Raw genomic sequence first — 24,425 nt, 5'->3', positions numbered from 1 at the left:
GCTCTGCTCAGCAGCCTAAGGTGTCCATGCCATTAGGCAAACCCTCAGGAAAATTGCCCTGGCATTAGTCCCACCTTCCAAATCTCACACAAGTATATTTAGTGGACAGAATTCCATTCTCAACCAGAACCCTAGCTGCCAGGGAGTCAGTAGCTTTTAGATTTCCAGACTCTGAAATTCAGAAAGGCACATTACAAAGAGGTTGGAATTAATACTTAATACAGATTGACCATTTCTAAGGCAGAGGGCAAGCTCCTAACATCATGGCTGAGATTCTTTCTCTTCTAGATGTAAAATTAGAGGAATCTAGGTGTGCTCAAAGGAGCGTCCAGATGACAGAGGTTAAAGATAGCTTCTGTACCATTGAGGTGGCTGAGGGGACAGCAGAGGACCCTCTTTAGGAGATCCCAATTGAAGATGAACGAGCCAAGTCTTATTTGAATGATCTCATTCCTGTTTCTTTCTTTCCCTGTTGCTATCCCCACACCTTTGATAAAATCTCATCTAAATACTTCAGCTGAACTCAGCTGGAATTAAGAGGAGATTTTTATGACCAAATTAGGGACAAAGCATAAAAAGGGAAACATGATGGTGGCAGCAGTAATTATAGTTAATTATAGTGAAAGATTCCCAGGAGGAAGTGAACCTTGCGGAATGTCTTAGTCTGCTCAGGCTGCAATAACAAAAATACTTTAAAATGGGTGATTGACTTATAAACAACAGAAATTTATTTCTCACAATTCCGGTGGTTGGGAAGTCCAAGACCAAGGTGCCAGCAAATGTGGTGTTGATTTCCTGATTCATTGATGGTAGTCTTTTTGCTGTGTTCTTACATGGCAGAAGAGGTGAATGAACTCTTTGGGGCCTCTTTTATAGGGCATGAATCTCATTCATGGGCTCTACCATCATGACCTAATGGCCTCCCAAAGACCCCACTTTCTAACACTATCCCCTTGGGGGTTAGGATTTCAACATACGAATTTTGAGGAGACATAAACATTCAGACCACAGCATAGAATAAGCCTCAGCCACCCTCTCTGCATAGACATCCTTTCCCTATGCTCATCTCACAGGATACAGGCTTATCTTTGTGAAGGGAGCTAGTAATATTCCTGCCAGCCAGACACCACAGCTCAGACTCCTTCCCCCAGCCCCATTCAGATGTAGGAAATTAACAAATGTCTTAACATCTTAGGCCTTCACTGCCTCATCTCCAGATGTCAGGGGGTTGAGCAAGAGGAGCTCTCCAGGTTCCTCCCAGCCCTAAAATCCATGAGTCCAGGCTCATGTTTATAGCAGAGGAATAACAAGTGAGAAGGAGGAATGGGGCTGATATCTCTATCACCTGCCACAATGCCACTAGACGGAGGAAGAGAGATCCCTTGAGAATTTGAGTGAGAGTGGGTAGTTGTCAGAATAGGGCAGATTACCATCAAGGTCAATTGCAAGAGCAAGAGGCTCATCTGAGATCAGAATGGCTAGCACCAGGAGGTGGTGGCTTCTGGAGAGTCCTTGCTCTGAAGATGGTCTTAGGTGTCCATTCTGGGTCCATTCATTGGCATCTTTCTCTCCCAAATTAATGTTTTCTTATAGATCTGGGCTTTTTTAGGGCAAGAGCCCCATCTAAACCTGTCAGCCGTCAGCATCTGAGTCTGAAACTTTTGCCAGCAGGCATGGGAGGTGAGCTCTTCTCTGTAAGAGCACTTTTGAAGTCACCAGGGGTTATACAAATGGAAGGGATTATCACTGAAATATAATTTCAACAAAGGTGGTACAATGCTCTGTTCCACTATGATGAAATGTGTCATTAAATATAGAAATAGATCAAGCACCTTCCCACTGAGATCCTCTGGTACCAAGTATCTAGGTGAGAAGCTGAATAGCTGTGAGAGCTCACAAAATGTGAAGGAGGTGGAAGGAAAAATCACTCGGGAGATATACTTAACTAGACTTATAAATAGCCTGATCACAGCTCATTTGATTAATTTGGGGAAAAGGAGTAAAAGTGTTTTGCCAATTCATCAGATTTCATGCTTTCAAAGCAGTTGCTAATGTAAATATTAGCATCCAAAATGAACAAATTGTCTTTGGTAATTAAATGCCCTAATTTACAGGTTCCATTAGCAGAGAACGGAGATAATTTCTCCCCTTAAATTAACTTTTCTCTCCTTCTCCTTTCCCTGTCTCAACTTGATAAGACAAGTGGATGTGTGGGGGCTCCTGAGGGGGCCCTCTGGTCAGACCTCTTGGTCTGAGTGCAGAAGACTGAGTCAGTCACTGAAGGCACAGCTCAGAAAGAGTGGAGCGAGTGCCTGCCCCCAGAAAGTTTAACTCCCAGTGGCTGTGGCACACTGAGAAATCACCATCCCAGGGGCCAGAAGCGGCCTGCTGTTAGGGTCAAGAGTTCTCCCAGTAGCTGTGCGAGATCCGCCTTCTGTTCTCTCTCTCTAGATCCGGATGTATCCCTTGGAAATCTATACTGGAGAGAGGTGGCCAATGACCTGGACTCCAAGCCTGGCCCACAATTGCTAAGTCATCATATTTGTTCTTTGCAATACCTCTACCTTTCAGAATCTCTCTTATCCCACAGAACTCCTCTAAGGAGCCTAAGATTGTGCCCTATTACTCAAAACCCTTGGTCGCCAACACTCCATGGTGCTGGCTGTTGGCGACTACAGGTAAGTCCTGGAATGTTTGCATTCTCATAGGGGGCTGCAGACTCTTAAACCAGCGTCAGCCAAACAAGTTGAGTCGAAGTAAGTGGCCAGTCACTCGCCACAGTGCTGGGGGAGGAGTTTGGACAGGAGAGCCTAGCTTCATCCCTCAATTCAGACTCAATTTCCTATTATCCTGTTTTATTTAGGGTGACTAGGTGAGGTGAGTGAGGCTCCTAGGGTGCAAAATTGAAGAAAGTGTAGAGCTGGCATTTGCATGCCTGATGGGAGTTCTTCCTCAAATCTACACCCTAGGAAGGTGGCAGAGATATCAACCCCATTCCCTCTCCTCACTAGTTATCACTCTGCTATAAACACAAGCCCGGACTCAGGGATCTTAGGACCGAAAGGAACTTGGAGAGCTACTCTGACTCAGCCCCCAATGTTTGGAGGTGAGGCAGCAAGGACCCAAGGTGTTAAGGCTGGATCTAGACCTGGATGGGGTGCCATGGAGGAAGATGGGGGACTTAGGAATGGGATTGGTGCCTGGGCTCTTTGCTCTTTGATCACACACACACACACACACACATACACACACACACAGCTCTGAGAAGACCTATAGTGAGGCAAGACTCCTCACTATTCTTCCAGGTCTCCAGCACATGGACAAAGGGAGGAAAGCACAGAGGATGGTTTTGAGAGAAGATTGGTTAAAGAAAGCAATAAGGAGAAGTAGGAAAAGGGTCACCAGAACACGTGGCCTGGTCCCATGGGATCTCTGTGAAATGTTCTCCTTCATTAAAAAAAAAAAAATTATCAAGAACTCAATAGTTACTCACATACTAAGAGCCTACCACGTGCCTAGACTGCTCTAAGTGTGGGGAAGGAGTGGGGAAGCAAACAAGTGTAAGGCATGTAGCTTACCCTGGAGGCATTGACAAGACTGTAGGGAAGAAAAAGAAAGATACGATAAGTTAACAAATCATGTAAGTCAGGAACTTCCAGGAGGGACAGAGTGAGTGCTAGGGCAAGGGATCTATGGGGATACAAGAGCAGGTGTATCAGTCAGAATAGGCTAGGTTATGCTGCAGTAACCAATGACCCCAAACTGTCTGTGGCTCATAACAGCAACAGTCTATATCAGATTGATTTCCAGCTCACTGCACATGAACCAGTTGTGCTCTGTTCCATCATTTTCGTTTGAACCCAGGCTGATGGAGCAGTCTCTATCTAGGACATTTCTATGTGTCATGGTAGAGAGAAAAGAGAAAACCAGTTGGTAAAGCTTCTCCTTGGATTGTGATACTTGTCATGTCCCCTCACAGTTCATTGAATGAGATCCACACTGAGTGTCATTCCACTCATGTTATGACCAAAGCAAGTCACATGCCCAAGCCAACCATTGATGGAACAGGGAGATATAATTCTCCTCAGGAAAGGACAGAAAGTATCTGAGAATAATAATACAATCTCCTATGGCAGGGAAAGCTTTCTGGGGAAGAAACAATGTGGTATGGGTCTTGAAAGACGAATACATTTGAAAGAAAACATCAATCCAGAAAGGCAGCATATTCTAACAATTAGAAGTGCGGGTTCCAGAAGCAGACTGCCTGGATCAAGCTCTCTGTCCCTCAGTTTTCTCATCTGTTATAGGAGAATATGAATAAAACATATTAGACAACATTGCTGTGAAGCAAAATGAATTAATACAAATAAATTTTGAGGGGATGGTGCCTGGAACATAGTAAATAAATACCTATAAAACTATACTAGATAAATACCAGGTCTTATTATTATTTCAGATTTTGTCTAAGCCCAAAGGAATAAAGATTCAAGGTACATTTGGAGGACAATGCAGTAGAGAACATTCTTATAGAAGTAAAAGAGTTATGGTAGACAGGACTAGCAGACAACCCCCAAAACTGATAGAATCAAGCCTGATTATGGAAGACCATGGATGTCAAGTTAAGAAGTATGGACGTGACTGATCCATGAATGTATGGATCAATGAGCCCACTCTCAGTGATCCCCTGGAAGTGTCATGTGGGTTTCCATTAAGTTTAGGTCAACTCTTCCACTGCCACAGGGAAATGGCAGTCTTAAGTCACAGTGATGTCATGCACTGCAGTGTCAGAGCTCCTTCTCAGACAAGCTAGGTGATCCTAGACAAGTTCCTTCACCTCTCTGGGTCCTGAGTCTCCCGCTCTATGAAAGGAGAGGTGGGCTTCAGGATTGGCAGGGGCCCTTCTGGCTCCCTATCACTCTTCTCCACTCTCCCAATCTACATCGGGCCTGGAACTTTCAGATGCTCCTTCACATCCCACCCTACCAATCTTTTACCCACTCCCTCCCACCCCAGCTCACACCCCCTGCCACCTCCATCTCCAGCAACCCCAGCTTCTTGTTTCCCAGGAAACCCTGTTTTGCCAACAGTGCCCAGAGCACAAAAATGCAACCCAAGCAGCCCAAGTGAGTCTCATCCCCTCTCTCCACCCACTGGAACACAGAGGACCTGGCTGGTATTTAATTAGTTTGCAATATTACATATCTGTTAAATCTTTTAATCCATTTAATAAAAAAAGTTAAGACACATACACACAACTAACCCACTAACAATGGCCCCAATTTGTGTTTTGTCTGACTGGGAGTAATATTCATGTCTACATGAGGATGGCATGTAATTAACATGTCATAATCAAAATGACTAAGTTTGACACATTATAATCACTGCATGGAGATTATAGCATAGCCAGGGGCGATCCACACAGCCTATCTTAATATAATTTGCATAATGAAAGCATGGTGGCAGTAATAGCTTTTTTCTCTTGTTATCATAATTTCACCCAGGGCTGCGAGGGGCTCCCACACTGTCAGATGTTGCCTGTTAAAAGTCATTGTGACTTGAAGAAGGCTGCAAAAGTGACCCAAAGCCTTGAAAAAATAGCTTGATGACTTGTCCCTGATTAACAGAGTGGGGCAATACCAGGATGAGCCCCCCAAAAATTATTCTACAAACTCACACCCAGCAGGCATTGGGACAACTTGATGTCCCCAGGCCTCTTGCTTGCTGAGGATGTGAAATTACCTTCTGACCAATGGCAAGTGCTGATATTCCTAGACGCCAGGCAAGCATGGCCAGACATGCATATCCCCCTAAGCAGACCCCTTGCAGTTTGATGGTTGCCCAAATGGGGTTCTCATCTATCTAGGGCCATGATGCTGAACCTAGAGGTCAAAGGCACGCGTCTGAGAGCCATGCAGGCCAATCAGTCAACCTCCATTTCATGGTCACAGACCACATCCCTAACCTGAGTGAGTGCCTCATGGAATTAGGTGAGAAATTGTGTGGGAGAATATCCATTCACATAGCATTCCCTCTTCCCCTAATTTGCCACAGGTTGCATTTAACCTGCCACTCTTCTAGCTCCCTGTGAAGCCTGCTACTCTGTGCCAGCCAGGTACAGTTGTCCTGTATCAATCACCCACTCTGTCCTCCTGCTGCTTCCTCCTCACCTTCTGCTGTCCCCAGCCCACTGTCTGACTTACCCAAAACCTCAGCTAGAGACCTACTTTTATTTAACCTGCTGATACCCCCTCAGTACCACCAAAAGCACTTTTATAAGCATTACATTTTAATCTCAGAGAATCATATTAATTGGGACAGGAGGACTTTTTTGACTAGGGCCTGAACTTGGAAATAATATCCCCGCACAAATATAGAGCATAAAAATACTTATACTCACTTCTAACAAAGGAAAAGGGACACTAATAACTTTACAATGGAAAAACCTTCACGAAGTGATCAAAGTGAATATCACCAGTGACAAGTCATGTTGATATCATGTACCCTTGACCTCATAAGATGAAAGAGTACTTCATTTCTGTGGCATTCTTCCTCTGAGTTCAAAACCTCAGTCTAATCACGAGGAAATATCAGACAAATCCAAGCTGAGGGACATTCTTCAAAATACTTGACCAGAATTATTCAAAAGTGTCAAGATCATGGAGGAGAAAACTAAAAGACAGGAACTGTCACAGGTCAGAGGACACTATGGAGACAGGACAACTAAAGGTACAAATGGTATCCTGGTTGGATCTCAGGACTGAAAAAGATTATTTGTGGAAAAATTAGGGAAATCCAAATAAAGATCATAGTGTAGTTAATCGTATTGCATAAATGTTAATTTCTCAGTTTTGATAAATGTACTATAGTTACATAGGATGTTAACATTAGGTAAAAACTGGATAAAATTGGGTGAAGGTATACCTCCATACTATCTTTACAACATTTTAGTTTATTTGGGCTCTATGAAAATAAAAAGTTTAAAAACGACATTTTCGAAATGTCACAAAAAATATTGAAACTGAGGAGATCTCACAAGCTTTTAGCAAACTGTCACAGAATCCAATCTGAATAGAACTCTTTGTTCCCAACTACATTTCCCCATGGTTTAGCAAATTCTGCCCACCTGGCTGATGGCTCTTGTGACGCTAAGTTATAATTTTGGTTTTCATATGAGGGGGTAGAAAGAAGATTCTGAATCTATGTTCATAAACTACCCCAAAATGTAGAGCTAACTCATCCGTGGAAGCCTGCCAACCACATAGCAAGTAGGCTTGTTTTCCACCTCGTGTGTGATATCATAAAGACACAGATGAAGGTGAGTCAATGGTGGTTAAAATGCATAAGAAGAAAGAACTTCCAGTAAGATCTCAATAGAGCTGGAAGAGACCTTTGACTTCTTGGGCCTGACCCTCTGTTTTTCTGTGAAGGGACTGAGGCTTAGAGAGCTCAGGGTCACACAGCAGATGGACATAGAGTTGGAAGTAGGACCCAACTCTTCAAATTCCCAGCCCAGGGATCAGAGTAAATTCAGAGAAGCTCATGTGCAGAGTAGACTGTGAGGTGGTGTCCTGGCTACCCATCAGTCCTGAGGGATAGAGAACTGTCAATGCACACTTCAAAGTCCTCCAGGACACATTGGCTAGTCTCGCGCTTCCTCATGGATGGTGTGAGCCTCCCTCTGCTTTCATGGCCTCTTCCACCAGCTCCACTTTGCCTGGGACCTGCAAACTGCACTCCTGCACCCACCCAGAGATGCACTTTCTAGATGCACTTTCTGGATGAGGCTGGATGCTATTCACAAGGCCCCAAAGCAAAGAGCTTTGTTGCCAAGTCAGGGCTGTTTTCCCCCTGCCAACATCCCTCCCTTATTTTCGGGGTTGTCATTCACGGCTGCCTGTAAGTCATCCGGGTCCTGGTAAGGAAATGAGGCCAAGGAACTCAGGCACAGAGCCCCCCACTGCGAGGGAAATGTTGACTCACAGCCAATGCATTTTAACACAGGGAAACTCCCAGGAAAACCAGAGGGCTGCGCCTAGGCTCCAGGGCTTTCCTTTCTTCCCCAGGCCTGGAATTAATGCCATCATTTTTTTCTGGGCCAGAAAACTGCAGGAAGGCTCTCCTCCACCATGGGCAGCCCTCCTGCCAACCAAAGGAGCCACTGCTCTACTGCGCGAATTTCACAGCACCTCCTTACTCAGAGACAGCCTTAGATGTCGCAATATTATCTGAAAAACAATGAACTGGCCCCCTCCCTCTCAAAAACATCCCCTACTATGCCCCTTCCTGGTGCCTGGAATTTCTCCATTAGATTTGGATTCATTTGAAGTAAGGAGAGTTTTTGCTTGGTTTTTTAACCTTTGTCCTTGACTGCAAGGGATAGAGTCTACTTAAACTCCCCTAAGCAAACTGGGGGATACTGCAGTAATTTCTGAAGGAGGAGAACAGTAAGAGCTGCCTGGCCACATGAGGATCTCTGCTCCTCATGATAAGCTTCGCCAAACCCCTAGATTAGGCCAGGAGCTTTATCTCTCCCAGCTCTGTATAACTTCCCTTCACAACCCTCAGCACAGCTAATACGTATACAGTGATTCTTAGAAATATTTGCTTCATTTCTCTCTTCCCATTAGAATGTAGGCTCTGAAAAGTCAGAGGCTGTTCTGATGTGCTGTCATGTCCTGGTACTAGCCTGGTCACCAACATGGAGAGGAAAAGCAGTGAATATTACTGAAAAAAAAGAGAAGGGAAAAAGGAAAGAGGCCAGCCTGACTTCAACAGCAATAACAACCTCAGAGAGGAGGCAGAGGATGTGGCTAGGACCACCCAGTTCCTCCTAAGTCATAAGAAGCTAGCCTGACACTGGACCACACAGCTCAATGTCACCACCTGCCCCGTTCTCTAGGGGAAGCTCTGGCAGGTCACTCTGTTTCCAGCATTGTGAGATAAAAATCAACTCTCCTAAAAAGTAAACTGAATTTTTCCATTTTAGAATTCTGTTTTCAACATTAATCATCATAAAGATCAAGATCCTTACATAGAAATCCTTCCTACCATTAATGTTTGCCATCTGCAAAGGCAAACTAAATACAAGACAAGTACATGCAGCCATGCCTCAACAAGACAGAGCATGCATACCCTGCAGTGCTATAGGATGCATTCAAATGAAATCAAAGTTTTGATCGTGTGGAGTCACGTATGGGATTTTATTTTTGTGTTGTATTTACCTCCCCACTCCCCAAGGCCTGTAAACCCATCCATGAAAGCAAGAAACTGGGGCATCATTATGGGCTTTGGTTCAGCAGCAAGTTAATAGAATACCTGTTTAATGGGTCTTCTTGTATGTCTCACAACAAGTCAGAAGCAGGCCAGTGCAGTGGCTCACACCCAGCACTTTGGGAGAGGGATGTGGGCAGATCACTTGAGGTCAGCAGTTTGAGACCAGCCTGGCCAGCATGGTGAAATCCCGTCTCTACTAAAAATACAAAAAAAAAAAAAAAAAAAAAATCAGCCAGGCCTGGTGGCACATGCCTGTAATCTCAGCTACTCAGGAGGCTAAGGCATGAGAATCGCTTGAACCCAGGAGGCAGAGATTGCAGTGAGCCGAGGTCGTGCCACTGAACTCCAGCCTGGGTGACAGACTGAGACTCTGTCTCAAAAATAAAAATAAAAAATAAAAATAAAGTAATCAGAAGCAATTGCCTACCTAGCATATATGACAACTGCAAGAAATCATTGGTTAAAAACTTTACAACAACAATATTTGTAGCAATAAGTTTCAAATTTGCATTTTTTTCATATATTTAAATGCACATTATATTTAGCATGTAAGTTAATTCAGAGAACCCCCAGGACTTTCACAAAGGCTCATGATCATCTCATTTTGTTTTGGCTGTGGTCCATGCCACGAAGCACTGTAGCACTACATATCCCTGTGTTTAAATTATAGATTCAAAATAAACAACGATGGCACAATGACTGTAAAAGTGGAGAATCCAAACCTGAATTACTTCAATTCTCTCATTCAATATGACCATGCAGAGTTTTTAAATTTGTGTTTAAATTTAAGAAAATGAAACAGAATGGCTAGAATGATCATTTTAAAACCATGCCTCAGCCCGATGCTGTGGTTCACACCTGTAATCCCAGGACTTTGTGAGGCCGAGGCAGGCTAATCACTAGAGGTTCGGGGTTTGAGACCAGCGTGACCAACATGGCAAAACCCCGTCTCTACTAAAAATACAAAAAACAAAAAGCAAAACAAAAATACATACCCCAGTGAATATGAATCTAGGAGAAGCTTCTTTAGTTTATTCTTGAAACAAACACATGTAGTTCAGTCTACATGTGTGCTGTAGGTGGCTAGATGTAATTTATACACAAGCTATTAAAACTCCAGTCACTGGAGCAATTGTTTAGAACTTAGACTTACAAAAGATTTACTTGGGTGAGGAGAAGCATCTTATTGCTGACATTACTTAGAACTGTTGGCCAGGCGCGGTGGCTGAAGCCTGTAATCCCAGCACTTTGGGAGGCCAAGACAGGCGGATCACGAGGTCAGGAGATCGAGACCATCCTGGCTAACACAGTGAAACCCCATCTCTACTAAAAAAATACAAAAAACTAGCCAGGCGAGGTGGCGGGCGCCTGTAGTCCCAGCTACTCAGGAGGCTGAGGTAGGAGAATGGCATGAACCCAGGAGGCAGAGCTTTCAGTGAGCTGAGATCTGGCCACTGCACTCCAGCCTGGGCGACAGAGCGAGACTCCGTCTCAAAAAAAAAAAAAAAAAAAAAAAGAACTGCCTGCAGGTGGTGATAATCAAAAGCAGACTGACTTCTAGTCAGTTCTATTATTATTTTAAATTCTGTACAGGCAGTGCAGCCCCTCATTGCCTGCCTGTGGTATGGATAATCTTTCACCCTTGGTAAGCCTCTAGTCAGGAGGAATATGCAGGGCAATGCAGTGGGGGACTCGGGTTCTCTCTGCATTTCCTCTCCACCAGCCTTAGCCTGTTGGCTTTATCCTCAGTTTCTCCTTTCAGCCACCAGATGGCAGCTGCACATCCAACCATTACATCCACATCCCAGCCAGGATAAAGAGGGAATGGCAAAGGAACAAAGGCAAGGGACAACAACAACCAAATTGGTCAATTTTTATAATTTGTTTTCAAAGAGCAAAATACACTTTTATGGTCATTCAACAGTTCCATGAGCTTTGACAAAGACATAGAATTGTGCAACCACCATCAAAATCAAATAGTTCACTTACCCCGCAAAATTCCCTTGTGCTGGTTCTTTGTAGTTAAATCTTCCCCCAGCCCTAAGTCCTGACAACTACTGATATGTTTTCCTGCCCTATAGTTTTGTCACTTCCTGAGTATCATATAAGTGGAATCAAACAGGAGGTAACAATTGAAATCTGGCTCTTTTCGCTCAGCATAATGCCTCTCAGATTCATTCAAGTTGTTGCACATATTACTGGTTCATTCCTGTTTGTTCATTGCCAAATAGTATTTCATTGTATGGATGTACCATGGTTTATTTATGCACTCACCTGTTGAAGGACACATGGGTTGTTTCCTGTTGGGGCAATTATGAATAGCAATGTTGTAACATTCACATGCAGATGTTTGTGTGAACAATAGTTTTCATTTCTCTAGGATAATACCTAGGAGTGGCATTGGTAGGTCATATGATTCGAGTACATCTAACAAGTGCCAAACTGTTTTTTTCAGAGGGACTGTACCATTTTACATTCCCTCCAGCAATGGCATAAGAGTTCCAAATGTTCTGTCTACTCACTGGCTGCTGTGATTTACATATTTCTCTCCTCCAAAATTCATGTTGAAATTTAATCCCCAATGTGGCAGTATTGAGAGCTCCGCCCTCATGAATAGACTAAACTATACATGCATTAGTGGATTAATGGGTTAATATTAAATAGTTATCACAGTAGTGGGACTTGTGACTTTATGTATTAGTCCCTATTCATAATGCCGTACAGAACTGCCCACAACTGGGAAATTTATAAAAGAAAGAGATTTAATTGACGCATAGTTCAGCATGGCTGGGGAGGCCTCAGGAATCTTACAATCATGGTGGAAGGCAAAGAGAAGGCAAGGCAGCTTCTTCACAGGTGGCAGGAAGGAGAAGTGCCGAGCAAAGGGGGAAGAGCCCCTTATAAAACCATCAGATTTTGTGAGAACTCACTCACTATAATGAGAACAGAATGGGGAAAACTGCTCCCGTGATTCAATTACCTCCACCTGGTCTCTCCCTTGACACACAGGGTTTAGGGGGATTACAGTTCAAGATGAGATTTGGCCAGGGTCACAAAGCCTAACCATAACACTTTATAAGAAGAAGAAGAGAGACCTGAACTAGCATGCTCAGCCCCCTCACCATGTGATGCCCTGCACTGCCTCAGGACTCTGCAGAGAGACCTCACAGGCAAAAAGGCGCTCACCAGATGCAGTTCCTCAATCTAGGACTTCTCAGCCTCCATAACTGTAAGAAATAAATTCCTTTTCTTTATAAATTACCTAGTTTCAGGTATTCTGTTATAAGCAACAAAAAATGGACTAAGACACTGACACTTGGTATTGTCGAGTTTTTTAAATATACTTTAGCCATTCAAATAGATTTATAATGCTATCTCGTGGCTTTACTCTATTTATTTAATGATAAGTGATGTTTAGCATATTTTCATGTGCTTATTTCCCACCTGTATATCTTCTTTGGTGAATGGTCTGTTCAAAACTTTTGCTTATTTTTAATTAGGTTGTTTCTTTCTAATTGTCACATTTTGAAAACACAGTATATATTCTGCCAGGTAAGTGATTTGGAAATATTTTCTCTTAGTCTTTGCTTTTCATTCCTTTAACAATGTCTTTCACAGAGCAAAATAAAAAACATTTATTAAAATAAATTCACTAACTTATTGTTTTATGGGTTATGCTTTTCGTGTTGTATCTAAGAACTAGCTGCCTAACCCAAAGTCACAAAGATTTTTTTCTCCCATTTCTTTCTAAAAACTTTATAGTTTTATATCTTACATTTTCATATATGATCTATTATGAGTTTATTTTTGTATAAGGTGTGAGGTATTGGTCACAGTTCAGTTTTGTGCATATGGATGTCCAATTTTCCCACCATCATTTGTTGGAAAGACAATTTACCTTCCATTGAATTACACACCTGTGTCAACAATTTATCGATGATATCTGTATGGATGTGTTTCTATACTTTCTATTCAGTCTTACTGACCTATGTCTCTGTTTTGACTCAAAAAACACATCGTCATAATTATTGAAGCTCTATCGTAAGTCTTAAAATTAGATACTGCAAATCCTTCATCTTTGCTTTTTTTCAAAATTGTTTTGGCTATGCTAGTTCCTTTGCCTTTCCACATAAATTTTATACTCAGCTATGGGATATCTACCAAAAAAAGTTATTCTGGTATTTATATTGAAATTGTGTTAAACCTATGTATTAATTTGGGAGAAATTGACATTTTAAACAATACTGAGTTTTCCAAACCATGAACTTGGCATATCTCTCCAGTAATTTAAGTATTTTCTTTCTTTCATCAAAGTCTGCCATTTTGAGCATTCCTTGAGAACATCTTACACATAATTTGTTAGATTTGTACCTATCTCTTTCTTTTTTTGGAGATACTGTAAATTATACTTAAACTTTTTTTTTTGTTTCCAACTGTTCATTGCTGTTTTCTAAAACTGTGCTTCTTTGTTTGGGGATTTTTGCATATTGGCTGTGGCCCTGCTAAACTCACTCAGTTTCAGAGACTTTTTGTGTATTCCTTGAGATTTTCTATGTAGGCAATTAGGTCATCTAAAAATAATAACCATTTTCTTTCTTCTTTTCTGGTCTGTATGAATTTTGTTTCTTTTTCTTGCCTTATTGCACTAGCTAGATCTTTCAGTAAAATATTGAAGAGGACTGGTGTTAATGGACGTCATTTCCTTATTCTTAATCTTTGTGGGAAATCAGTCTTTTATCATTGCTTTAATCTTCATCATTCATCATTAACCTTTTTCAGAAAGGCATTTAAAGAAGTTCCCTTCTATTATTAGTTTGCTGAGAGTTTGTATCATAAACAGATGTTGAATATTGTCAAATGCTTTTTCTGCATCTGTTGATATTATCATGCAGTTTTTCTTCTTTAGTCTGTTTACATTATGGATTATATTGATTGATTTTCTAATGTCAAACTAGCCTTTCATTCCCTGCATAAGCCCCACCTATTTGTAATATAGAATCATTTCTCTATATTGCTGGATTCAATTAACTAATATTTTGTTGAGAGTCTTTACAACTTTGTTCATAGGGACATTGGTCTCTGGTTTTCTATTCTTGTGTTGTTCTGACTTTATCTTGTTCATGCTCACTGAATCTTTCTTCTATCATCTCCATTCTCTTATTAAGAGGCCCAAATTAATTTTAGAAATTTCTATTATTGTATTTTCAGTTATGAAATTTCCATTAGTTTCATTTTTGCAGTCTCTATTTATTTGCTGACAACTTTTATTTTTTCATTCATTTCAATAACATTTGAGCATAATTAAATAGTTGCTTTAAATATTTGCTAATTCCAACAACTATGTCATCGTGGGAGTGGTGCCTCATTTTTTTCTTGAGAGTTACCGATATATTCCTGGTTCTTTGTATCTCAAGTAATTATATCCCGGCTCTCTCAAATATTTTACTATGAGAATTTGGAAACTGTTAATATGCTTTGGAGAATATTGTTGTTGTTGTTGTTAATTTTTTTAAATAGGCAATTAATCCAGTTAGGTTCCGAATGCAAGTCCCACCCTGCTTTCTTTGGGCTTTGGTTGCAATGTTACTCTTCTTTTCTAAGTGTGTGTAGTGCTTATCTGGCCCGCCTACCATACGTACCATTAGGAGCCAGTCTTACACTTGGGTGATGGTCTACAATGCAGGTCACTTCTCAAAGCTCTGTTGCTTTGGGTCAGTTTCGTACATGCAAAATTCAGTATAATCCCATGGCTTCACACACAGATTTATTAATAAAAGATTTCTTCATTTTTTTTCGGGTATTTTTTGTTTTTTTGTTTTTTTGTTTTTTTGAGATGGAGGTTTGCTTTTGTTGCCCAGGCTGGAGTGCAGTGGCATGTTGTCAGATCACTGCAACTTCTACCTCCTGGGTTCCAGCAATTCTTCTGCCTCAGCCTCCTGAGTAGCTGGGACTACAGGTGCCCACTGCCACACCTGGCTAATTTTGTGTAGTTTTAGTAGAGATGGGGTTTCATCATGTTGACCAGGCTGGCCTCGAACTCCTGATCTCAGGTGATCCTTGGCCTTCCAAAGTGCTGGGATTACAGGCATGAGCCACCATGCCCAGCCCAAAGTTCTTAAGTTTCTTCTTCTCTGTGATTCCTCTTTACTTTCAGCCTCCAAAGAGCTCCTTTTTTCCTGCTCTGTCTAGGAAGTGAAGGCTTTAGCTATCACATACTTATCTTGACTATATCCATATTAAAAGTGGCAAGAGGAAAAATAAAAGAGCATTCCCTCTCATGTATACTTTTCAGACTCTAGAGGACTCTGGAGGACCCCTTTCCCAGTTCCTCTGGTCGGAGAGAAAGGTTTTCTTCCAGAGTTTTTGGTGCTGTGGGGTCATCCCTGTCATCATTCCTGCCATGATGACTGGAGTGCAGCAATGTGGCTTGGGTTAGATTTGGGGCAGGGCCAGAAAAGAGAAAGAATAATTTATGGAAAATGCTTCCTTACACTTTTTGTCCTGCAGGGGCCTCCTTCTCCAGTGCATTAACTGGAGAAGGAGAGAGTTCTTCTTGGAGCTTTTTCTGTTTCCCATTCTGGAATTAGTGTTGCACCAGAATCTAAGCCAAGATCCTATGGGAGAAAAGGAAAGAGGGGGAGCTCACCATAGTACATATCACTCCTTGAGTTTTGATTCCCTCCTCCTCTCCCCTGCAACCCATCTATTATTACTTTTATTATTACCCATCTATTTATTACTTTTCAGAGTCCCCAGGTAGTTCTTTTGTGTATTCTGCTCAAAGTTTTTCACTGTGCAGTCATGCACCATATAAGTCAGCAATGGACCACATATATGAAGGTGGTCCCATAAGACTATAACACTTTATTTTACCGTACCTTTTCTATGTTTAGATACACAAATACTTATCATTGAGTTACACTTGCCTAAAGTATTCAGTGCAGTAAAATGCTACACAGGTTTGTAGCCTAGGAGCAATAGACTGTACCACATAGCCTAGGTGTGTAGTAGGCTCTACCATCTAGCTTTGTGTAAGTACACTCTATGATGTTCACACAATGCTGAAATTGCCAAACAATGCATTTTGCAGAATGTATCCCATTGTTAAGTGATACATGACTTTTTTGTGGGAGAGATAGGGTGCAGTGCGTTTTCTCCATTTTAGTTGGACCCAGAAGAACCAATCTGTTTCTTTATAAAGGGGAAGCAAAGCCTGTTTTGGAAACTCAAGAGAACATTCAATCTCTTTAGCCATTGCTCAGTCTCTCTATGTCCCATGCCTATGGCCACCTCTGGCTTGCAGTTGGCTAGAGAGAGGGAAGCTGGGGTTGGATCAGCCAATAGCAGTGTCAGCTCCACACAGTGATGCCTGGTCCAAGTGCTTGGGCACAATGGCACTAAAATTCTCATTCCAGCTGATTATCTACCTCTATGTTCTGAGCCCCCTTCTCAGAAAACAAGTGTCCAGGCTAGGTCATTGATTTGTATTCATTATTTTCAATGGCAAACTTTGTCAGGTCCTTGTATTCAAAATGGATGGGCGTTTATAGAATGGTAGAGAACAAAAAAAAGGAAGAGGAAGGAGTGAGAAAAGGTTATTAATTGTAAACTTTTCATGCTATGCATTTAAAACTTTTTAAAATTTTACTCTTTGGTGTGAAAATATTTCTAAAGTGTTTGCATCCATTTCCTGGCTTTGATAATGACAAACAAACCACTATCATAATATCTTTCCTGCCTGAGAGCTATGGATCCTGTGATGGTTAATTTTATGTGTCAGCATGGGTAGGCTATGGTGTCCATTTGTTTAGTTAAACACTATTCTAGATGTTGCTGTGGGGGTGCTTTTCAGACGTGATTAACATTTAAATCAGTAGACTTTGAGTAGAGCATAGTACCCTTCACAATGTGGGTGGGCCTCATCCAATCGTTTGAAGGTTTTAAGAGAAAAGACTGAGTTCTCTGAGCAGGAAGAAATTCTGCCTCCAGACTGCATTTGAACTCAAGACCACAACATCAGTGGACTCCTGCCAAAAATTCCAAACTGCTGGCCTGCCCTGCATGTTTCAGACTTGCCAGCCTCTACAATCATGTAAGCCAATTCCTTAAAATCGCAACGAATTAGTTGGTAGATAGATAGATAGATAGATAGATAGATAGATAGATAGACAGATAGATAGATAAACAAATAATCTATAGTTTAATGAAGTTTTTTGGTAAAATAATGCCCAATATTGTAGACACATCTCAGATATTTTGTTGGTTGGTTATGAGTTGTTCATGGAATGAAGAGATTTTTGCCCTGCATAAGACAATTGCAGCATTCCTCCACTGAAAATATCTTCTGTCTTGGCCCTACTTTAAATCATTCACTCTTCTCCATACCTTATCCTCTGCCCCAAGGACAAGCCTTAACTCCTGTGAATCAATTAACCAGTATTTATTACAAATTATTATTTATTATAAGCCCATCACTCTGATTGAGCAATCATACTTTTTTGGTAAACGATTCACTGTGAATTAACTCAAGTAGAAAAAATACTTTCTGGAAGTTGGATCAGTTGGAAATTTCACTTATTGTAATAGTGAAATTACAATAAGTAAGTAGTTTTAAGAGACCAAAGTAAGCAGTTTTAAGAACATAGTTTTTCCTCACGTATTAAGGGGTAAGCATTATTTTTAGAGACTTGATAATATCAGAGCCAGTTTCTGTGATCCTCTCAGCCCTTCCTTTATACTCCAAAATAACTGCTGCAATTCCAGCCATTATGTCTGCTTTCCAAACAGGAGGAAGGAGAAAGGGGGAAGGGCAAAAGGATGTAGCACCCAACTGAGTGAGCCTTTCTAAAGAACTTTAACTGAAGCTCCTCTCAAAAACTTCCATGAGTGTGTAGTTGGCCACCTCTATCTACAAGAATGAAGGGAAATTTTAGCTAGGCAAGTTGCCATCGCTGATAATATAGAAATGAGTAGAGATCTGGAGAGAAGAGAGAATGGTCGAAGCCTAGGATATTGGTGGAAGAGAAGGGAGAGAAAAGAATTGATAAATAAGCAGGGTCAGCTCAGGAAGAGCTTAGTTTCCATGCTGAGGAGTGTGGCTGTTACCCTGGGAGCAGCAAAAGCCATTGAGGGCGTTATACAATGGGCAATACAATTAGATTGGCATTTTAGAGTACCCCCCTCACTTGCATAGGTCAGAGGCAGCAAGACAAGAAAATCATTTCTGGTGTACTCATGTCCTTGCAATAACCATTGAGATCCACATCTCCCTGGTTCAGAGAGTGGCATAAATGTTACCCTGGGACTCCAGCCTTGTCCCTAAACCAATTGAGCAGGGCAGGTGATGGCTGCTACCATGGACAGCTCTAAAACTGTTAGGATAGCTCCTACTGTTCTAATAGGAGCCTCCCTGCAGCTGTGGCCCAGCCCCAGAGATGCCTGATATATCATCATGAAGCCTTGTCCAGGCTGCATTCAGACAGGCCCATCTTAGTACCACGTATTTGCCTAACAGAACACAACTCAGCTGTAGGCCCCAGTACAAAGTGCAGCTTTCAAGCCTGATCCAGCCCCTCCCTACCAGCCCTATCTATTGAGTAGTCAATCAGGGCCTAAGTAGGAAGCACCATGAAGGCAGCCATTCCTCACTCTCTGCCCATAGCTCCAGAGCTCTGACCCAGCTCCTGGGCCCTGGAAGAGTGAGGCTCAGGACAACTCTCCATTCAGACAGGCTGTGTCCTGGGGAAGGTCCTAACTATTTCACCCACTCCAGCCCAGGCATAAGTGTGCCCCTCTGAAGAAATTCACCCTAGCCCAGAATTAAATGTGCAACCACAGTGGTGAAGTGGGAATCCTGAAGTCCATGCTGATGTGTGTAGTTGGGGTGTCAGATGCCACGGTGAGGCTGGAGACATGGGAGCCTGCAGCGTGGTCACTCCAGCCTCTCCCCGCCTCTCCAGGGAGAAGCAGAGGACAGTCTCTCCAGGGACCTCCAAAAACACTCCCTGGGCCATTGCAGTCAGAGTCACAGGGCTGCCTGTGGCAACAGGGTGCTTCATTATGGAGAGAAGGCTCTTTGTGCCTCCCTTGGCGTAAACCCAGCCCAAGATGTCATTCTTCACTCAGTTCGGATTCCCTAAATGCTCAAGTTGAATCCCAGCTCCGCCCACCTCTGACTAGTCCTGTGGCCCGTTCTAGTCACCGACTTCTTTCTGCCTCCATTTCCTCATCTCTAAACTTGGGTTAATAACAGTGCCCACCTCAGGGGCCTCTCCTGAGTGTTAAATGAGACTTCATTGGCAGAGCACGAGACATGGGGCCTGCACAGAGGACCCACTCCCGGCCCCGACCTGTGTGAGTGTGTGACGCACTAGAAATGAAACCTTTCACTGGACCTGACTACACAGCCTCTCAGTGATGAGGACATTCTGACTGGCTCGCCCAGAGCCTTGTCTCCAGGAGCAGCCTATTAAGATGCACATGCCCAGGTAGGGAAACCCGCCAACCAAGTTCATCCCTCAGATGGGCTGGTACTTCCCAGCAGTAGAGGAGGCAGCATCTACCCATGAGATACAATTTGAATCGTCTAAAATTCTCTTTATAAATAAAATACAGACAACCACAATAAAACAAAATCAAGAACCTTGCAGGGAAGCCTCACCTGCTATTAGCAATTGCCTGAAGCTCCTCCACTAGACACTGGGCTTCTCATGCACCCCTGCGAAACATGACTCAGAAGATGCTCCTTTTCACCCTCCCTCTGTCCCCTACCCCTCACCCTTCCCATGGAATTAGGGGGTAGCTGGTGGCAACTGAGGTTTGAAGGTCACCCCAAGCTACCCTGCTGTCACAATATAATTCCAAGTGGCAGCTGCGGGAGCAGATGGAAGCCACTGCAGCTAGTACGAGCGAGGCCAGAAGTCAGACACAAGAGCAGCCATAGATGGTGTTTTCAGAAGCTAAGTTGGCCCACAGATGTAGTATCTATCACACTCAGATGTTTTTATATGATTAAATTTATTACTGATATTTTTAAAGTAGGTGATTTTACATAAGAATCTAGATTTGTGGCTTTTCTTAAAAAAAGATTGAAGAGCCAGGATTACCTGGAGCCAAAGAGAGGCTGCCCTCACCAGTCTTTCGCAGGTACTGCCAGGCCTCCGTCATCCATCCTCAGGATCTTCTGAACCCTACAGACCCCCCAACCTTCTAAAGAGTTTGAGTTTAAAGGGGATGTATCTGCTAAAGGGGTTTTCTTTGCTTGTGTAAACAAAGATGAAACTGGGGGGAACTGGAAACGTCAAGTTTCTTTGTATGAGAAAAGGGGAGACAGTCCTTCGAGGGCGGCCCAGAAGCGTGAAGGGTGGGGGACTGAGGAGGAAAGAAAGGATGCAGCAAGGAAGATAAGGGAGGCAGCAGCCATAGGAAGAATGTTAAAAACATAAGGTATTATTATGAAAGGATTTGGTGAAGTTTTGCTGCCTGGTATATGATGTAATCAGTTTCAGTTTTATTAAAAAGAAAGAGAGAAAGGGGATAGGGAGAGAAGGAGGAGGAAGGAAGAATGAGGAAGAGGAGGAGGAAAGAGAAGAGGAGCAAGAGGGAAGAAAGAAGAGAGGGGAAAGACTTCAATAAAACCCTATGCTGCTCTACAGTGTTTTGTGGTGGTGGGGAGTATGTGTGTATGTTGGGGAGTGTGTGTGTGTGTGTGTGCATGCGTGCACGTGTGTGTGTTTGATTCCATGTGTTGAGACTTCAAGAAAACCCAGGTATATTCAGATTTTACAGTGTCTGGAACACTCACCAGCCAGGCAAAGAGACAGAAATGTTAGCACCACCTGCCCCCTGTTGCACCTCCTGCAAATCCCTTTCTTCTTCAGGAGGACCCAGGGGCGGTATCCCAAGGTCTGTCCTTGACCTCCCTGGGTCAGTGGTAAGATAACTGGAGAAGTGGAGTTTCCCAGATTTGGGTAAGCTCCTCCATTCCCTTCACCCCTCCTGCCCCCGACCCTTTATCCCGAGGACAAAAATAGAAACCCTCCAAAGGCTTCCAACGAACCCCCAGAGTAAGCCCAAGAAGCTCAGAACTCCTTACTTTTGATGTGCAGAGGGGAGGAGAGAAGGAGCAAGATTTTTAGTGATGGGTATTTCAGGCTGCTTCCCCTGGAACTGCACCCCAGCCTTCCGGGCCTCAGACAGGCTTCTGCTTGTCTACGGCCTGGGTAGCCTTGAATGGCAGTGGGCAGGGAGCTTGGGACCTTGGCACATGAGAGTCGGGGTGCCCAGCACCCTCTATTTCATCCCTAGCCCCAACCCAGGGGTAAGTTCTGCCTTCAGACACACCGGTGGCAGCCGATATCGGACCCCATTTCTGCCACAATTCCAGTTGTTGGTGTGCGTATCACCCATTCACACTGTTGCTTTGTCATTTAAGTTGACTAAGGGGAGAGGAGCAGAGTGCATGTGTATGTGAGTGCACACACACCCACACACTCACATACCATTGATGCTGATTAAAGGTTTATGAGAAGCAAGAAAATCTGATAGGATTTGGGCAGAATCCGACCAGTTTTAAGTTTTCCATCCCTAAGCCGTTAAGTCCTCACAAGCCATTATTTTTGTCCTTGATGTTGAAGGGAGACTAAGTTGGGGAATGTAAATGGCAAGGCCCAGAGTTGCTGAGACGATTATCAGATTTGTGTAAGATTTACTCTGCTCTTTAAAAAAGATCATGCACGCGTCCTCAACTTTCTCTCTCTCTCTCTCTCTCTTTCTCTCTCTCTCTCTCTCTCTCTCTCTCTCTCTCTCTCTCTCTGGTTTTCTGCAACCCCAGCTTGCAGAGAGATCATCAGAAAATTTAACTTTCAAGTGAGGATCATGAGCCAGAAAGTGCAGGACTCCACACTGGGGCAGATGACCTGGGGATTCCAGAAGCTTTCAGGAATCTTTCAGATTTCTCAGGGGCAACCCTGTCTGTAGGACGGGTAAAAGCACAAGCCCATGCCTCCAAAGAGAAACTTCACAGTTCGCCTAAGTTTAACCTCTAGTGATTCATTCTCGTGTGTAGGGGTCTTCCGATCCCCGGGAGCTCCTTCAAAGGCAAACTCCCATACAGAGGGCATTTCTGAGGACTGAAAGCAGGTGATAATAGTAAGTACTGCTTTTTTAGCATTTAGTGCTAACTTTGGCATTTTGGCCAACCATCAAACACTCTTCCATTATCTCACCCCTCCACCCCCAGCCTCGTGTTGTCAGTCCCCTTTCCCAGCAAACTTGGGGACAAGTTGACTTGTCATCATCATCTGCACATCCCCACTTCACACTCTCTCCACAGTCCACTCTACTAGGGCATTGGCTGCACATGTCACCAAAACCAGTCTTGTCAGTGTCACCAAAAACTCCCACATTGCAAGATACAAAGGTCATTTTTCAATCTCTTGTACTGAGCCTCTCCTAGAAGCATAAGGTCCCCGGCTTCCTTGGCACTTCCCCCGCCAGGATCTCCTCCTCTTTTGGGCTGCTCCTGCCATAGTTCACCCACTGCCCTCTCCTTCTACCACTCTGTCGAGTACTGGTGCACCCCAGGGCTCAGTCCTAGGCCCCATTCATCCCTCTATCCATGTGTACTCCTGCAGTCCTATGGTTTACACACCAGGCATTTACCAATGCCTTTATATAGTTCTCCCACCCAAACCCCTCCCTGAGCTCCAGCCAGAATCACGTATGCAACTGCCTACCTGACCTCCCTGCTCAGATATATTACAGATCACTCAGCTGGTAGCTGGCTGAGGCAGGACATAAAGTAACTTCAGGTAGATCTGATCTCGAGGCCTGCATTCTTAATGACTCCTGGACTAGAATCCAAGGAGACGGCTATAAACTCTCTGAGAGAAGAGGCATGTCCACTCCAAAGATCTACCCAATGGTCTAGGACAGACTTAGTCCATCACTTCTCATGCTGTGAGAAATCTGTCATTGTGGGATTTCCCCACTTAAGTATGACTAAGTTTTTACCTTTCCTGCAATTTTCAAACAGGGCAGATATGTCGGGGTAACATGGAGTCACAAACACCTGGTATGTCTGTGTCTTCCCAGAGTGTAAACTCTGCTCAAACATGGATGCAGAAAGGCAGGCAGCAGGAGAAATCATTTTCCTACAAAGAGAAAACAGATGCATCATGGAAGAGAAAATGAGATACACCTTTTTGTAATTTAAAAAGCAAGACTTCAAACTTGAGGTAGACACCTTAGCCTTCTGCCACAGATTCAAAGGATATAAGGTAGAACTCCAAAGAGCTTAAGTCCTGACCCCTAGAAGCTTGTTTCTAGTATCTGCCTCCATTAGCCTTCATCTTAAACCAGAAAGGTGGTATGAACATTCAACAAACTATCAGTGTACTTTGGAAGGCGCAGATAAAAGTGGACATTTTTGCCATGCCTCTGATGTCTTTAGCTAAGCCAAATAAATCTGGAAAGAAAAATTAAATATTTCCCTAAAACCTCACAGGACAAAAAAAGAGAAAGCCTTTCAGAAGTCCCCAGAGAAACAAGAAATGACTATTTCCAAAACAAAGTTTGATTTGGAATTAAAAGAAGCTAGAGGTAGTTTTGAAAACCAGTGAACACTCATTAACTTAATCAGGCTTAGCAAAGCAGAGACAGAAATGTAGATCAGAAGTTGCCCCTGGATAGCTTGGCCAGCAGAATAAAACCCAGAGGCAGAATCAATTTTTTTTTCTTTCAGATTAAAGCTGCAGCATCTCTCAGTTGAAGGCAGAGGTATAAAGTCAAAGACTCCAGAAGTTCTTGGAAAATGATACGTCAATCCCTTGCCAAATGATTCAGAGGCAACTTCAAATTCCTGTTTCTATCTCTACCTCTCTGATTACTTTAACAAGCACTTTCTGATTGGACCTTGGTAATTCCAGCAAACCAAGACTTTCCATAGGTAAGCATAATTTATAATAGCCTTAGACACCACTCCTCCATCACAGTCATCTTTGTCATCATGAGTTTCCAAAGCAACAGGAGGTGAGTACACTTAGCCCTCCCTGGAGTCTATATGTAGCCTGTAGTTTAACTATAACATTAGTTGATTTGCATCCTACATGGTTATGCTATGGTAGGGGCAAAATTCTGGAGTCGGTCCTCCT

The 24,425-nt window shown here is 43.0% G+C and overlaps 1 long non-coding RNA gene across 1 annotated transcript in view; it reads left to right on the top strand.

Annotated features, from left to right (window-relative positions):
- Positions 1 to 24,425, top strand: part of LOC119618466 (uncharacterized) — a 288,797-nt gene that overhangs the window by 263,654 nt on the left and 718 nt on the right. Inside the window, exon 4 of the long non-coding RNA XR_005234760.2 lies at positions 24,017 to 24,220. This is a non-coding gene — a long non-coding RNA (uncharacterized lncRNA). The remainder of the gene's footprint in view (positions 1 to 24,016; positions 24,221 to 24,425) is intronic.

Source organism: Chlorocebus sabaeus, chromosome 18 (genome assembly GCF_047675955.1).
Source record: "Chlorocebus sabaeus isolate Y175 chromosome 18, mChlSab1.0.hap1, whole genome shotgun sequence".
Lineage (NCBI taxonomy): Eukaryota > Metazoa > Chordata > Mammalia > Primates > Cercopithecidae > Chlorocebus > Chlorocebus sabaeus.
The sequence above is the reverse complement of the archived record's forward strand: the minus strand, read 5'-3'. Positions and strand labels throughout refer to the sequence as shown.